Source organism: Choristoneura fumiferana, chromosome 30 (genome assembly GCF_025370935.1).
Source record: "Choristoneura fumiferana chromosome 30, NRCan_CFum_1, whole genome shotgun sequence".
Classification (NCBI taxonomy): Eukaryota; Metazoa; Arthropoda; class Insecta; order Lepidoptera; family Tortricidae; genus Choristoneura; species Choristoneura fumiferana.
The window spans coordinates 2038630-2052138 of NC_133501.1; the positions used below are offsets into that span (position 1 = coordinate 2038630).

At 35.2% G+C, this 13509-nt stretch overlaps 2 protein-coding genes and 1 long non-coding RNA gene across 8 annotated transcripts in view; 2 read left to right on the forward strand and 1 right to left on the reverse strand.

Annotated features, from left to right (window-relative positions):
• Positions 1-13509, reverse strand: part of Invadolysin (leishmanolysin-like peptidase, invadolysin) — a 108306-nt gene that overhangs the window by 22191 nt on the left and 72606 nt on the right. The gene's annotated exons all lie outside the window — the stretch shown is intronic.
• LOC141444918 (uncharacterized) overlaps positions 1-13509 on the forward strand; it is a 21696-nt gene that overhangs the window by 3724 nt on the left and 4463 nt on the right. The gene's annotated exons all lie outside the window — the stretch shown is intronic.
• Positions 8900-10602, forward strand: LOC141444919 (uncharacterized). Its single transcript, XR_012453237.1, has 3 exons — positions 8900-8943; positions 9061-9156; positions 10344-10602. It is a non-coding gene; the product is annotated as an uncharacterized lncRNA (long non-coding RNA).

The following is a 13509-nucleotide window of genomic DNA, read 5'->3' on the forward strand; positions in this document are numbered from 1 at the left end:
TTTGTGGTCGCCAATCGAGAACGTACTAATCTCTAGCTCGAAGCTAAATATCCATCTCAATATCCACTAATTGACATGACAATACAAGTTTGTAAGTTGTTTGTTTGTTAACTTTCACGTCTAAACTGGCTGAACCGATTTAGAATGAAATTCGGTATAGGTACAGATAATTTGAATCCCGGGAAGGATTAGGGAAGCTTTTATCTCGGAAAATTGCACAGTGCCCGCGGATAGTGTTAACGAATTTTACGCAGACAGAGTGCGGCCAATACGGTATTTGACTATTTTGTAATGTTTTTATAAATTAAAACTACACAATGCCTGTTATCGAATAGAAAAACAATTTTTAAGCTACCTTTACAAATAACAAAGTATAAAGGTTTGAAATTCAAGATTAGACAGAGAAAGACATACTGGCATGTGACGTCACACGCCAGTACCGCCATACTTGCTGCATAGAAAAAAGCGTTTGAGAAAGAGACAGGTAATATAGATTTTTCAAAAAATCACTATAATCCAATTTTCAACGATTTAAATTTTCTCTTCGCTAAAACACTATCTGTATATCTATATTTTCATATAATGTTAAGAATATGGCAAAATCAGGTGTTGTCAAATACCGTATAGGCTAGTAAAAGATACTTTCCGCTGGCGTTTCGTGTTGCCACAGTGTATGTTTATGTAGGATTCTTTTGGCGAAACTAAATGATGAGGCCTACGCTTCTACGCTAGCTGTGTAACGAATCCTCCCTACCCTTATTTAATTTCTAACCTACCTACCTACCAAGCCTATATCGATGCCTACATACTGAACTAATATTTTATTACCTATTTATTTATTAATATATTATTATTTTATTACCTTATTATGGGTCCTCAACCTACAAAATTACCTAAACCTAACTCAAGTTGATTTACCTTGTTTAAGTCATAAGATTGGCCAAGTGATCGCTAGCGGTCTAGAATAAGGAACCTACGTCGTGTCCGAAGAAGTAACCCTTTAGTTCGTTTAGTATAATGGGAAAAGAGCTCAATTAATAATATTTTATATAATTTAATAATAAAGAAAAAGACAGAAGGTTGAATGAAGAAAGTTATTAAAGTTTAGTTTCTTATAGGTCATTATGTCTATAGTCTATGATATGTCGTGTGGAAGAGGTATTTTATACCGCAGCTAAAGTTCAGAGGCCCACTCCCGCCCCTGAAAGTGGCTTTCGTCACCGAACTGGATGTTGCCTCCTCTGCGTTAGCCCTGAAGGAGCATACTACCTTTTCCTTGTTAGGAAATAAAACATATCATTATTTATGAGAGGACATTTCAAAGGGAAGTCAATTATAGCCTGAGGCTGTTCCTGGATCAAACCCGTGATCACAATACTCCTGCAGTAACAAAGCCAACTTCAGTAGTACGAATTTAACTTCAATGGTTCATCATATCGACTAATAAGTAACTTCCGGATCACCTGGTACCGGTCAGCCACTGACTTGCATCTGCCTTAGTCTTAGTCAAAATGACTTGCATTGTTAGTTTATGAAAGATAAGTATTTGGTAAAGCCTTTTACCATTAAAATAGTTGGTATAAATAGCCAAAACAGGACTATACAATCCAAGGTTCGCTGCCAGGAACGACCACAGTCTTCAAAGGAGATTCTACTTTCAGCAAATAAATATTATTCTGTCGTGAGTTGTTGAATTATTTTGTCTCACTTGTTTGAAGCTACTAGCGTTTGTAACATAGGACATTGAATGAAAGCGAAACGCTGAAACCTTTCATTCGTCGGGCGTCAAAAGTCTGTCATTTATAGTCAGTATTTATGTAAGTATGTCGCCATGAGTATGGCTAGGTTCTGTACGTAGTAGGCAAACTTAAAAGCAGCCTAAGCAAATAGTTAAGTAGCTGTATAGTTAATGCGAAGAAAAACACAATTAAATACCAAATCAGATAAAACAACCACACCTCCTTCCCCAAGTGGAGATAATAATACCAAACCTACTATATCCTATTCCTACTTCTAAACTAACCAACTGATCTACACGAAAGCAGCAAACTAGGAACCCGGGTTCCACATTTAAATTACTCGCGGAGTCTCTCTCAAAGTGCAGTGAGAGAGCCTATTCTAAGCTAAACCTAAGTCGAGTGGGTAACTCTGCTCCCTAATTCCTAACACCCGTGTGCCTACTGGTATCCATCAAGGGGATTGGGTCGACAAATACCAGTAACGAAGAATAAGAGTGCGAATAAATAAATAAATAGATAAAGCGGACAAGATCTTGGTGAATTTAGGACACCGGTATGGCATCTCAAACCCTCCAAAACCCTGGGAGAAAATAGGTCTGTCTCTTCCGGTATAATACAAGACCCCGCCCTTACTCCAATAGGCGTACTCTACATTGAAGAACGTTCCCAGGGAATGCCAGCCTGTCCGTTACCACCGCTAGGTGACCTGGCTCTCATTCCCTAAGAATCGGCTATTACTGAGCCGAAATCCGGTTGGGTTCTCCGCTACCCCAATTTAATATTAAACCCAAAACTTCACAAACAAAACACAAAACCCATTAACCCCGTTTTAACTATTAAATAAACAATTCGAATCGCTATGTAGTCTCCAGCAATGAATATCAAATCACTCGTATTTTGGCGATAAAATACACAAAGCAGGAAATTACACAAAAGAATACACTATAATTAATTAACAAGAAATTATTAAAAACCCCCCAACAAATTACGAAAATAATCGATACTTCAATAATTCAGGGAGAACCTTCCCGAACGCGTAGCAAAATCAAAGTCTTTTTCCGTTCGTCTTCGTGCCCCTTTTATACTTAAATTGTAGTTACACTTGCAACACTGGCATCTCTGGCTTCTGTCGTTACATTTTTTACTTTGGCCACTTTCGCCTCTTTGGTCTCAATGGCTTCATTGGCTTCACGATTACGTCAGAAATCTTCCTCTATCTGTCAGTCAGTATTGCCAGTGATCTTATTTGAGTAGTTTAGTAAATAATAAGTTGATATTGATAATTTTACAATGAAATAGTCTCAATAGTAAGAATAATTTAATTTAATAAAAAGTTCTTTTTAATCTATATATATCTAAATATATGTTCACATAAGATGAACATTACAGACCATCGGCTTTAATGTTACAATTTGCCCCCAAATTCTACAAAAGCGGACATGTATCTAGCTGGAGTAGAATTTGAAAATCAAATAAATATCGACTTTCAATAAACTTATTAACATTTATCCCTTCTATGATTGCCTCTCCTTCCTTCTTCCAGGCAAAACTTTTGTGTGGTGTGTATTTAAACCAATCATAAAAGTGACATTAGTCAAGGAGCAAATGATCAAGCCTCACACACATGCCAGAAATGACGCTGAAAGGGTTTCACGAGTGACTCTTGCCTCAAAAGGAAAAGTGAGTTGTGCTAGGCTCACCCCGACCCTAGTGGTACACACACGAGCAATGGACCCCATCTTGCATCTGCCTCTGTCGACGAAAGTCGATTACCAATGTGTCCCTTCTAAAGACAATGCCAAACGTCGACGCCTAAAACCATTGCTTTAAAAACCAATTCCAGCAGGGCAACCTAACCTTCCCTCCTCGATTACATCACTCTAAGCTTGGAGTATGTTGCAACAATAACGTAACGTCATATTGTATACAATTCGTATAAAATCAACCAAGAATAAAATTACTAAAGGAACAAATGACTAGATCTTAGTTACCAGAAATGGCGATGAAAGGGTTTCACGAGGAACTATTGTCTCAGCGAGGGAAAATGAGTCCCTTGGTTTCATACACATGAGCTAGTGACCCGACCTTGCATCTGCCTCTAACGATCAAAGCCCTTCGCAAATGTGCCCCTCCGTAAAACAAAGCCCAACGTCGACGCCTAAAACCATTGCTTTAAAGGCCATTTCAAAGCAACGTTCTCCAGTCCCTGAACCTCATTCACCTTACTCCCAGTTTTTACTTGTTGTGATAATAATGTAGTGTCATTGTCTATTATTTCGGATTATATCCAATAAAATAATTTTGTATATATTTTTTTTTTTTTCAAAATAAATTTGTTAGGTTTAAACTTCTATGTACCAAGCCTTTTGCAAGAGTACAAGTGCCCTCTTATTCAACTTAATTTTAGTGTCATCCTGTAATCATGAAATTCATCATGTTGAGGGTTACATTCTCAATGATAGCAAAGATTATACAATATCACGCATCGTTATTGCTACGTGTAGGGTTCTAGTATCATGTTGTGTTGAGTGTGAAAGCTTCATGGGCGGCAATTTAACTGCATTATGCCATTTTTTTTTTCTTTGGCCTACTCCTAACTTCTACATCCATGGGCTTTTATTGTTGAGTGTAATGTTCCAGTCCAAACATTAATAAGTTAAATAAAATTCCAACATCAAAGCCTCACTCATACTAGATACCTTATTTCTTCCATTCATCTCATTTAAAATCCCCTCAGAAACATCCTTCCTCTTGCGCTCTTTCATACCATTACTAAGCCCTCTACCCCTGATTTCAACCTTATACATACTCTCTGTCCCCCCTTTAACACGCCACTCTGACATAAGAATAATATTTTTATACACTTATAAAAAAAACTGAATGATTTTCAAAAACAACTCAAATGTTAGAAAATGTGCTCCAGCAAAACACATGTCCTATATATAATTTTTTTTCTAAGCTCAAGAATACAATTTTTTTTTTAATATATAACCCACTTGCATTTTATTTGTAATAATAATAAATTTTACTGTTGCCCCAAGAAACTAAGTTATAAAACCCACTGTACCAAAACAACCACCACCAAGCATCAAGCGTTCCGCTTTATTTTCACAAACCCCTTTATCCGGATAATCTTAAGCTGACTATACTGATTCCACCCACATCTATTAACCGTAAATAATATTCTATCGGAGAACTTAATTCTAACAGAAACGTCTGTGCCCATTCTAACTTAACCAAATACCTGAAGAATGTATTGTCTTAATTATTAGTATTAATATACTTAACCATTCTTTTTCTGAATAGACTATAAATTTAAATAATTTATATAATATAATCGTTATATTTGGAATGCTATTTAATTATGAAATGAAATGTTATGTATTTCTGAAATATATATGTAATAAATAAATAAGTTTCATAGGACCCCCAACACCAACTCAGTCCCAAACCAAGCAAAGCCCGCACTAACGTATACCTGGCAACGGACAAACACCCATACAAACAAATACAACCGAAGAAACGTCCACATTCTGTCATTGCTCTTCAATATTCTTTTAATCCTTTGGCTCTTTATATCATTCTGAGCGATTCGGCTACTTAGCTGAAGGCAGCCAACATCGTTTGCGGTCAAGCGCCAATCTCCTTCTAGCATCTCCTTTACCTCATCAAGATCTACTCCAAATCCTTTTCTGTGCATGCGGCTAGGTTGTAGAGGTCCAAACAATCTTCCTCCGTATACTCGTTCAGGGAGACATTGAAGAAGATGTGGCTCACACTAGTTCCTTGATTATTTAGTAAGTAATTATCCTTTATACTTGTATTATTTATGTATTGTATGTAAATTTGTGTAGTATTTTATTATTTTATTATAGATATATTATGTTTTATATGTGTTTATATTATTGTATATAGTTAGGTATTTGAGGTTTACATATGCATTTATATTTATTCAAATGTTTTACTCTATTTGTCGATCCTTGTTTTTTTTGATGGCTCCTCTACCACTCAAAGGTTGACTGGCAGAGATCCTTGCAGGGACAAGTCCGCCTCTGCACTTAACACAACTTTCATTTATGTAAACTTTTTGTTTTTCCTTTCTGTACAATAAAGAGTACACAACAAACAAACAATACTGAACACCCAATACCAAAAACAAACCCCCGCCCCACCCATAGAAACACCCGCCCCGGCCAGGAATCGAACCCGAGGCCCCAAGCCCCACAGTCAGGCTCTCCATCCACTTGGCCATCCGGTCGTCAAATTAATGGGTGTAATAATTAATATAATAATTAATTTAAATATGTAATGCATGCACTTATGATAATGTTCTGTGATTCAAAATGGAAATAAAGAGGCTATAATAATAATACATATAAACATCACCTCAATTTACTGTTGCCTGACTTAGTTAAAATTATGCCGGGAACGCTAGTTATGTAATGCAAATTCATGTATGTACCTAGTGTTTGCTTTTCCTATGAATAATGGTTCATACAATTAAATGTTTTGCCCTACTTGATAATGCTGCTCTGCATGCCCCCCAGATACTTAAGCAATCATACCATACATACCTAAGTTTGAATTATACACCAAAAATAGACCACAAAAATACAATGTAATTAGAAAGTAATCGCATAAACCTATAAATTGCTAACCTATACCATAATACACAGAAAGCAGTACGGAAACAGGAAGGTAAGCATTATCTATAATTGCCAAACTAAAGTAAAATTTAATTATATAGATTTGTTTTCTTATATTTCCAATAAAATCACTCATAAATCTATCTATTCTGGAAGGTTAGTTTGCACAATATCAATGTACAGCTGATCCATTCAATAATTTGAAAACGTCTTAGATATTGGACTATACCACCGCCCGTGTAGGTCATCAAACTACATATAAATAAAATCAATTAGAATACTTTGTAATGAAATACTCACCCTATCTAAATGTATACATAATTATGTGCTTTGCTTCATCCATCTGCGTAGCCTTACTAGATATTTACATGACACTACTACTTACAACAATTAGTCTTTTTCTTTTGCACCATAAAAAGTTTGTTTACACACACATAGATGTTGTCAGACAATAACGCAAGCAGAGTACAGTCCTTTAAAAGCCTTTTAAACTCACTAAGTAAACCCTGCACTATTACTTTCATATTATTATTATTTTGTTTTTGCTTTTCAACGAAAAACGTATCGTACATCGTATACATTTTGACAGCTATGTACTGACTGATATTTGCGTTCGGATAAATGAACACTATTATCATAAAATTTTAAAACATGTCATCACGGTCATAACCTTAACTTAACCTTACTTTACTTTATACGCTAAATAATTAGTCCACACTAGAACATTGTTTCCTAGAAGCTAACGGTAATTCTACTAAAATTGTTATTTAGTTTCATAAAATTCGTACGGTCGTGCCCGTGCCCCCAAGTGTGAAATGCACTAGCTAAACGCAATCGGGGCTGCGTTTCGCTATAATAGTTTCCGAACAGCTAAATGTGTCAACCATTAACTGACATTGACATTGACTATTATCAATGATCTATGTTTGACCCTGGCAATTTTGACAACTCACATACTGCCTGCTGCATAGACAATATTAAATATCTTACCGTTACGAAAGTTTATTTCTCTTGACAGAAAGAACATTATTGCAATGTATTTATAGGTATTTACACAATTTTATTATACGTTCTATTTTTACTACGCGATGCATTTATTCCTTTCGAATATCTAAATGTCTGTTACGAATGCTAACCTGCATATTTGTTAGAAAGAGACGAATGACAATAGACAAAATCGATGCAATCTGGCAGACCCTTTACTGTAATATAAATTAAATATATTTACATCTAAGCTTCATCTTTGTTTTAGGTCGTTTACCATAAATAATTAGGGCACTCTTGTCCTTTTATTTTATTTGATATTTTTACTACAAAATGTTCTTTCCTATCTGCCGCCATCATCTTCTAATCAATGCTGTCATCTCAATATAAAAAATATTAAAGGTCGTTATACACTATAACAAACGGTTGACATACACTAAAACAATCTTAATGGTAAATTTATATGATATGAATACCTAACTATTATATTTAACAGCTAGCAAAGAATTTATAATGTATCGTACAAGCTAACCACAATCACAGTTGTGACGATGAATGGACATCCTTATATCGAGTAATATTTTTTTTTGGCAACACGTATTTGTAATCTGTCAATAACCTAAAGAAAATATATTTTTTTTTTTCTTATAAAAGATATGGCGTCTGCGCATTGTTTGTTTATTGTGCCTATTTTGTACTTATTTTTGTTAATCTAAGTGGATGAATACGTATTATTTGAGATAATTCAAGAACGAATCGAGAAGATCAACTCCGTCGAAAATACGCCTTACAAGATGAACAATCGGCTTCAATCCGAGTAAGTTACTATTACTTATTTTTACTTTAATTGTTAGATTTTTGTGATTTTGATGGAATAAGTTTTCGTTTTGTACATAATTCAGCCACAATGATATATCTGAGTTGTCTCAAACATACTAAATACCATCGATGACTATGTAGCTTACGGCAATGTCATTACTAAATACCATGATAATAATCAGTTACTAACCTATGTTTTGACGGAAAATGATTGTAATTGTACCACTGCATTCTATAAACAAAGTTAATAATCAGCCGATGTCTATCAATCTAACTTAACTTTTAATTTCCTGATAATACCTATAGTACACAAGCAAATCATCTATCTATTCTCCTTTTGTTATTGTTTTAACTATTTTATCAGGAAAGCTCAAGTACAATTTGCTAACATACCTAAATTTTTTCACACTACAACCATTCTGGTTAGAACATTTTCTAGTAATTATATTTAATTGAGATGTAGATATATGCTTGTTTGCAATGTGTCTATTACTTGAAATAAGTCTCAATTATTGAAATTAACCTGATGCCATAACATTTTATAGTGAATAAAATTGGTTTTTGACTGAGAAGAAATTTACTTTCACCGAACTTACTCAATATAAAATATATTTATATTTAATTTTGTTCTTAAAAGTAACTAGACTAGAACCAGATTTTGATGCTTATTTCTTACTTTGTTTCAGCGCTGAGTGTCTATCCTTAGTCCGGGTTCGGGAAAGCTAAGGAGGATATTCCTTTGAACAGTAATATAGGTACGGTATATATATGTTTTTCTAATTATCTTAGTTATGTTCTTAGTTTTTCTGTCTATGTATAAAAATTATCAATGTCTATGGATTTATTTACAATCTTACTAAAATATTTTTCAGATGACCTGGGCCCGAGGAAAACTTGACTTTTGCCCCGTGGTTAAAACACATGCCCTTGCTGATGTATTGAACACTGCTGACCAGCATTTTATTAAGGTAATATGTAGCCTACCTACCCTACCTTATCTATAAATTACTAGCACTTAATTGGGAATTTATATGCAGATTCATATTACTTAATTATTATTTTATTATTTTTAGAAAAAACCTTTCCTATCAGTCCGGCCCTAGTTAGTTTATAACTACTCTATTGTCTCTGTTACTCAGACAACTTTCTTTTTTTTATACTGCATCAATTCACACCACCACAATCATTTGCTCTATCATCGTCATCATCATCATCATCACATCAGCAAGAGGAAGCCCAGGGCTGGACAGAAGTCCCCACACACCCAGTGGCCTCGGTTGGTGTCAGCTATTTTCAATGAACTATTTAGTAAACCAAACCACAATAACAAACCCTAAAGGAGAACCAATCTTATTTTAATTGTTATTTGTCACATCATGACATGATTGGAATTTTTATTTTTTATATTATTATAATCTTATTTATACCTTTGACATTTCAATATAAATTCTTACACTTAACTGACATTTATTTAAATTATAATGCAATCCTTCATATCCAATACTTCAATTACTTCAATGTGTTATATTAGAGTTAAGGAACTCTGTAAATATCATCTCTTCGTTTCAGGCATTAATTTTATTTGTTTGTGCCCCCACTGCCTGTAATCATATAATAAGCTACGCCAATTTCAGATTATTTAGTTTCTATTACATGTCTGACAATATTCTTACATTTCTTAATGATGGGCCTAGTTGTACTTGACTTCTCTAATTTTAATTTGTTATTTCCCTCCTAACTTCTAGTAAACTCTAGTTCTCACTATTGAACTTCATGAACTCCATAATTTTAAAATACAACAAACAGGACCCATCATGCTATACACAGGAGCAACATTCACCTCGACGTTTCGACCACTAATAACAATTATGATATAACGTGCTTGTAACTTCCTAGGTTTGCTGTGTTCATGGAGTCGAACCATTTTTACTTGACTTTACACAACTCAGTTACTTAACATACTTCACTTACATCAAAACTACTACTACTTAATTCATTACTAAATTATTTAATCACTCAAGAGATCACTATATGTAATGTAATTAACTTATTCCTTTTCACGCTTTATTTAACTAATCACAACATCACTAACTTCAACCTCTTACTCAATCACTGTTTTTACCGAAAGTTGTTAACATGTTTTTTTTTTTTTCAGAACAAAATGTACAAGGAGCGCTGCAACCGATAAGAAAACTACTTCTGCTGTAGAAAAATACGACTGCCTACTATGAGCTTCTATTTCCCACTTATACTTTCCTTTTTCACGTCAACAAAATTGTTGCTATAACCAATTGTCACGTGACAACAGATTATAACAACACTCGACCCAAACAAGGCAAAATCAACTTTATATCATATCTACGCGCAACGTAACATGAATAAATTGTATTATAATAAATGACTTAACAGAGAAATGATTATTTGAGGACCCAGTGAAACAGTAATGGAAAAAATAAAGACTAATAAATTTAAATGAAGTAGGTAATCCCTACTAATATTATAAATGCGAAAGCAACTCTGTCCGTCTGTCTGTTACGCTTTCACGCCAAAACCACTGAACTGTTTTTGATGAAATTTAGTATATAGGTAGTTTGAACCCTGAGGATCAACATAGGATACCTTTTATTTCGGTAGAGGGCGCCGTCGCGCGATAACCTAGATCCGCGCAGACGAAGTCGCGAGCATAAGCTAGTTGGTAATAATTACTAAAACATACATACTATCCTGGTCGTCACGGCACCAAAATTGTAACGAATCCTCCCTACCCTTTATTAATTTCTAACTTACCTAACCCTACCAAAGCCTATATCGATGCCTACAAACTGAACTAATATTTTATTACCTATTTATTTATTATATATATTTATTATTACCTTATTATGGGTCCTCAACCTACAAAATTACCTAAACCTAACTCAAGTTGATTTACCTTGTTTAAGTCATAAGATTGGCCAAGTGATCGCTAGCGGTCTAGAGTAAGGAACCTACGTCGTGTCCGAAGAAGTAACCCTTTAGTTCGTTTAGTATAATGGGAAAGAGCTCAATTATAATATTTTATATAATTTAACTAAATAATAAAAAGACAAAGAAGGTTGAATGAAGAAAGTTTTTAAAGTTTAGTTTCTTATAGGTCATTACGTCTATAGTCTATGATATGTTCGTGTGGAAGAGGTATTTTATACCGCAGCTAAAGTTCAGAGGCCCACTCCCCGCCCCTGAAAGTGGCTTTCGTCACCGAACTGGATGTTGCCTCCTCTGCGTTAGCCCTGAAGGAGCATACTACCTTTTCCTTGTTAGGAAATAAAACATATCATTATGTTATATGAGAGGACATTACAAAGGGAAGTCAATTATAGCCTGAAGCTGTTCCTGGATCAAACCCGTGATCACAATACTCCTGCAGTAACAAGGCCAACTTTAGTAGTACGTAGTTGTAACTTCAATGGTTCATCATATCGACTAATAAGTAACTTCCGGATCACCTGGTACCGGTCAGCCACTGACTTGCATCTGCCTTAGTCTTAGCCAAAATGACTTGCATTGTTAGTTTATGAAAGATAAGTATTTGGTAAAGCCATTTACCATTAAAATAGTTGGTATAAATAGCCAAAACAGGACTATACAATCCAAGGTTCGCTGCCAGGAACGACCACAGTCTTCAAAGGAGATTCTACTTTCAGCAAATAAAATATTATTCTGTCGTGAGTTGTTGAATTATTTTGTCTCACTTGTTTGAAGCTACTAGCGTTTGTAACATAGGACATTGAATGAAAGCGAAACGCTGAAACCTTTCATTCGTCGGGCGTCAAAAGTCTGTCATTTATCGTCAGTATCTATGTAAGTATGTCGCCATGAGTATGGCTAGGTTCTGTACGTAGTAGGCAAGCTTAAAAGCAGCCTAAGCAAATAGTTAAGTAGCTGTATAGTTAATGCGAAGAAAAACACAATTAAATACCAAATCAGATAAAACAACCACCACCTCCACCTTCCCCGAAGAGAGATAATACTACCAAACCTACTATATCCTATCCCTACTTCTAAACTAACCAACTGAACTACACGAAAGCAGCAAACTAGGAACCCGGGTTCCACATTTAAATTACCCGGAGTCTCTCTCAAAGTGCAGTGAGAGAGCCTATTCTAAGCTAAACCTAAGTCGAGTGGGTAACTCTGCTCCCTAATTCCTAACACCCGTGTGCCTACTGGTATCCGTCAAGGGGATTGGGTCGACAAATACCAGTAACGAAGAATAAGAGTGCGAATAAATAAATAAATAGATAAAGCGGACAAGATCTTGGTGAATTTAGGACACCGGTATGGCATCTCAAACCCTCCAAAACCCTGGGAGAAAAATAGGTCTGTCTCTTCCGGTATAATACAAGACCCCGCCCTTACTCCAATAGGCGTACTCTACATTGAAGAACGTTCCCAGGGAATGCCAGCCTGTCCGTTACCACCGCTAGGTGACCTGGCTCTCATTCCCTAAGAATCGGCTTTTACTGAGCCGAAATCCGGTTGGGTTCTCCGCTACCCCAATATTAATATTAAATCCAAAACTTCACAAACAAACCACAAAACCCCATTAAACCCCGTTTTAACTATTAAATAAACAATTCGAATCGCTATGTAGTCTCCAGCAATGAATATCAAATCACTCGTATTTTGGCGATAAAATACACAAAGCAGGAAATTTACACAAAAGAATACACTATAATAATTAACAAGAAATTATTCAAAAACCCCCAACAAAAATTACGAAAAATCGATACTTCAATAATTCAGGGAGAACCTTCCCGAACGCGTAGCAAAATCAAAGTCTTTTTCCGTTCGTCTTCGTGCCCCTTTTATACTTAAATTGTAGTTACACTTGCAACACTGGCATCTCTGGCTTCTGTCGTTACATTTTTTACTTTGGCCACTTTCGCCTCTTTGGTCTCAATGGCTTCATTGGCTTCACGATTACGTCAGAAATCTTCCTCTATCTGTCAGTCAGTATTGCCAGTGATCTTATTTGAGTAGTTTAGTAAATAATAAGTTGATATTGATAATTTTACAATGAAATAGTATTAATAAGGTACAGAATAATTTAATTTAATAAAATAAGTTCATTTTTAATCTATTTATATATATCTAAATATATGTTCACATAAGATGGAACATTACAGACCATCGGCTTTAATGTTACAGCTGACGCGGTTTGCACCGAGCGGGTGGACGCGAATGTAACCGACAAGAGCGTGTCGGACACGCCCAAATAGGGTTCCGTAGCCATTACGAAAACATTAAGTAATATTTTTCTAAGGGTTTCGTATTTTATACGG